Genomic DNA, 5,171 nt, shown 5'->3' on the forward strand with positions numbered 1-5,171 from the left:
AGCCCCAAGCGTCCACCACGCCAAGGGGAGAACAGAACGAGGGGCCCGGAGGAAGGGAGGACAATTGAAGAAAACCGTGTCGAGACTTTCCCAGCCCTCTCCTTCTTTCTGCTGCCTACAAGCGCCCCAGGCCCAGCCACAGTTCTGTCTCCTATTCCCCAACCGCAGAGGAAAGAAATAAGGAAGGAGTCTGTGCTGCCTTCAGAAAGTATCTATATACCTGATCGGCCAGTTGCCTTCCACAGAGGGAGGCCAGACTGCGGCTTAGGCCCGCTCCCCACAGGGACATCAGTAGGACATCCTGTGAGGGCTCCCAGACTGTTAGAGGGGGCAGGCTGGGCTGAGGGATGCCCCCGAGTGCACAAATTTTGTGCACCAGGCCTCTAGTTCTAATATAAAGGTAGACTACAAGGAAATAAAAGTGCCATCTTCTTAGAGTCCCAAGGAAATGCTTTGTTTTGATGTTTTGTAATCTCAATCTTTTTTGAGTAACTATGTTATTTCCTCAAACTATTCAGGATACAGTACTTTTTATATCTCGTCTCATGTATCATTCTTCCTCAATCTTCTTTGAAGACTCTTTTTTCCCCTCCATATCCTTTAGATATTGTGTCTTAAAGGATACAGGTGCGATGTAGCAGTGGGAAGCAGTGGGCATTCACAGCAGATGGAAAGGACAGAGCAAACGTACAGGGATGTGGAACAACATGACATGTTCAGAGAAATGCAAGTACTCGGGTGGTACTTGGGTTTGGAGTTTCTCTCTAGCCAAGGGTAGCTAATGATGGTTTGTTTGTTTAACGTTTTTTAATTTATTTTAGAGAGGAGGGGAGAGGGAGAGAGAGATAGGTGAATGATGAAAGAGATCACTGACCAGCTGCCTTCTGCATGACCCACACTGGGAATCAAGCCTGCAACATGAACATGTGCTCTGACAGGGAATCCAACTGCGACCTCCTGGTTCATAGGGTGACACTCAACCACTGAGCCACGCCAGCCAGATTAATGAGTTTTAAGCAGAGTAGGTGGGTCATCAGATGAGGTTTTTGGAAAAATCATTCTTGTGACCAGCTTAGTGGTTGAGCATTGACCTAGGCACCAGGAGGTCTCAGGGCATATGCCCAGGTTGCGGGCTTGATCCCCAGTGTGGGACATGCAGGAGGCAGAGTTTCTATCTCTCTCTTCCTCTCCCTTCCTCTCTGAAATCAATAAAATTAATAAAAATATATTTTTTAAAAAAGAAAAAAAATCATTGTTACAATGGTGTTTAATGGTGCCATGAATTGAGGTAAAGACTAGAACAGAAGCAAAGCTACAAAGAAAAAGGAGGCAGAGTTTATAAGGGAAAAATAAGTTCTGTTTTAATATTTTTTTAAATATATTTTATTGGTTTTTTACAGAGAGGAAGGGAAAGGGATAGAGAGTTAGAAACATCGATGAGAGAGAAACATCGATCAGCTGCCTCCTGCACACCCCCTACTGGGGATATGCCCGTAACCAAGGCACATGCTCTGACCAGAATAGAACCCGGGACCCTTTAGTCCGCAGGCTAATACTCTATCCACTGAGCCAAACCGGTTAGGGCAATTTTTTCTTTTATTTGGCAGAAATTCCTTATGCAACCAAGCATAAGTACTGCACTCGGGAAAAACTGTCAAATACATATCTAATTAAAAAATTTTCAACACTTAAAAACAGTTCTCAACATAATAGGATCTAGTCTTGACCATGGAATCAATTACTTTTAATTTGTTTATGATATATTCATAACTGTGGTTCTACTGAGAATTTAAGATATCTTTTAAAAATGTCTCTATCTACAAGCCTTTTAAGAAATACGAGCTCTATTGTTGGTCCTTATAAAGCCAACTGCTCAAAAGATTGGTCTATCATACCACTGAAATTATATTAAGACCATGATTGCTAATTTTATTAAGCATTAAAAATTCCTTCTTAAAAATAGTATTAAATAAATCCACGAGGCAAGCACACTTTCTGCCCCATCTGCATTTCCGTAGTAAAACCCCGCCTTAAAACCCCACCCCTGAAATTCTCTTTTAATATTTTTAATGTGAGTTGCTTGTGGGACACTCATCAAGTTGTAGCTCAGGGAAAAGATGAATTTTAGGACACCCCTAGAAAATCTCATGGCAGCAAAACGAAAGCCCTAATGCTGCACCTCTACATCTCTCTTGAGAATGAGAGAGTGCTCCTCTTTGTTAATCCTCTTTGAGTTCCACACAAGGAGCTCCAAAGCCTGATGGAGTTTACTATTTTGCCTCTTTTATTTCACACACAAATCCACTTGCTCTCAGAGTATACCCACCTCTCAAAGAACCTAGGTGTGATCATTAATATGTCAATTTAGCCAGGCTACAGAACCCAGTTATTCAATTAAACATTAATCTAGATATTGCTGTGAAAGTATTTTATAGATGTAGTTAATATCTACAATCAGTTGACTTTTAAGTAAAGGTGATTATTCTCAATAATTGAGGGCTGGGGGCTCCTCCAATTAGTTGGAAGTCCATATAAGCAAAACTAAGCCATAGCTAATATCATACATAGTGGCAAAAGACAAGATACTTCCCCTTAAGTTCAGGAACAAGACAGGATGTCTGTTCTCATCAGTTCCATTCAACATATTACTTGAGCTTCTAGCTATGAGAATAAAGGAAGAAAAGGAAATAACTAGTATCCTGATTGGAAAGAAATAAAACCATCTCTATTCACAAACATCATGATTTTATATGTAGAAAAGTCTTAAGGAATTCACTAAGTAAAATCTGTTAGAACTAATAAATGCGTTAAAGGCTGTAGAATACAAAAGCAATACACAAAAATCAATTTCATTACTATACACCTGTAATGATCAATCTGAATATGAAATTAAGAAAACAATTCTACTCACAATAACATCAAAAAGAATATAATACTAAGAAATAACTTTTACAAAAGAAGCACAAAATTTATACTCTGAAAACTGTAAAACATTATAGAGAGAAATTAAAGATTTAAATAAATAACATAACATCCCATGTTTATGAATTGGAAGATTTATCATTGTTAAAATGGCAGTATCCAACCCCAAACTACACTACAGATTCAATGTAATCTCTATCAAAATCCCAGCTGACTTGGTACAAACAGACAAGCTGATTTTAAAATTGATAAGTAATTGCAATGGATTCAGAATGGCAAACCAATATTGAAAAAGAATAATAAAGGAGAACTAACACCTCGCAATATCAAAATATACTCACAAAACAATGACATATAGTAGAGTATAGACAAAGATAAACATATAGGTCAATGGGATAGAAGCGAGAGCCCCAGAATAAACTTACACACCCAGGATAAACTGATTTTTGACAAGGGAGCCAACACCATTCAATAGGAAATAATTATTTTCTCAAGAAATGAATAGTCACATGAAAAAAAATTAAGTTGAACTTCATCTCACACAATATACAAAAATTAACTCAAAATGAATCAAAGACCTAACTGTAAGGACAAAAAACTATACTTTTTAGAAGAAAATGTAGGAAAAATATTCATGACCTTGCATTTATCAAAGGATTATTAGATAACATCAAAAGCACAGGAAACAAAATAAAAATAAATTGGACTTCATCATATTTTAAAACTTTTGTGCTTCAAAGGACACTATCAAGAAAGTGAAAAATTCCACATAATGGGAGAAAATATTTGCAAGTCACATTGCTGATAAGATACTTTATATGATTCATAAAGAACCCTTACAACTCAATAATAAGATAAATAATCAAAAACAAATGGCCAAGATTTCCAAATAATCATTTCTCTAAAGAAGATATCAGTGGCCAATAAGCATATGAAAAAATGCTCAATATCATAAGGAAATTAAAACCACAATAAAATACTATTTCACATATACTAAGATGGCTAGAATAAAAAAGTCAGAAAACCAGCAAGTGATGAGAATGTGGAGAAATTGGAACCCTCATACAGTGCTGGTGAGGATGTAAAATGGCCCCGGCCACTTTGGAAGACAGCTTGGCAGTTCTTCAAATGATTAAAAATGAGTTACCATATGATCCAGCAATTCCACTCTGAGGCATATACCCAAGAGAAATGAAAACATATGTCAACAGAAAACACTGAACACAAATGTTTATAGCAGCATGATTTATAATAGCCAAAATGTAGAATCAACCCAAATGTCCATCAACAGATGAATGGATAATTCATTTGACAATCTGACAATCCATTCAATGAAATATTACTCAGCCATAAAAAGGAGTGAGGTATTGATACTACAGCATAGGTAAACATTAAAAATATATGCTAAATGAAAGAAGCTAGTCACAAAAGACCACATACTATATGAGTCTAAGTATGTAAATATCCAAAATAGATAAATTCATAGAGACAGAAAGTAGATTACTGGTTCCTTCAGGTTGTGGATCAGAGAAAGTAAATTCAGGGAATAGGAGAATGGGACGTGATAGTTAAAGAATATGGGGCTTCTCCCTAGTCATTTTGGCTCAGTGGATAGAGCATCTGTCTGGGGACTGGAGGGTCCCAGGTTCAATTCCGGTCCGGGGACATGCCTGGGTTGTGGGCTCAATCCCCAATAGGGGGTGTGCAGGAGGCAGCCAATCAATAATTATCTCTCATCATTGATGTTTCTATCTCTCTCTCTCCCTTCCTCTCTGAAATAAATAAAAAAAATATTTTTAAAAAAGGAATATGGGTTTCTTTTTGAGGTTTGAAAATATTGTAAAAATTGACTGTGCTAATAGGTGCACATATGTATGAAAATACTTAAATTACACTTTAAGCAGGTGAATTGTATGGCATGTGAATTATATCTCAATACAGCTGTTTCTAAAAAAGAGTACAAATGGTATTTCCCTGAGAAGGAAGAAAATCTGTCTATGGATTGCAGCTTCAGTTCCCGTCTAAGGGTTTCTAGCCAGGTGACATGCCCTGTGATTGGGACTTGCCAGTCAACACAATCACATAAGCCTGAAATAGATAGATGATGATAAGAAAAAAAAGGAAGGAGGGGAGGGGAGGGGAGGAAAGAAGGAAGGAAGGAAGGAAGGAAGGAAAGAAGGAAGGAAGGAAGGAAGGAAGGAAGGAAGGAAGGAAGGAAGGAAAAGATTTCTATATTTCCTACTGTTTCT

The sequence above is a fragment of the Myotis davidii genome, unplaced genomic scaffold (genome assembly GCF_000327345.1).
Source record: "Myotis davidii unplaced genomic scaffold, ASM32734v1 scaffold205, whole genome shotgun sequence".
Lineage (NCBI taxonomy): Eukaryota > Metazoa > Chordata > Mammalia > Chiroptera > Vespertilionidae > Myotis > Myotis davidii.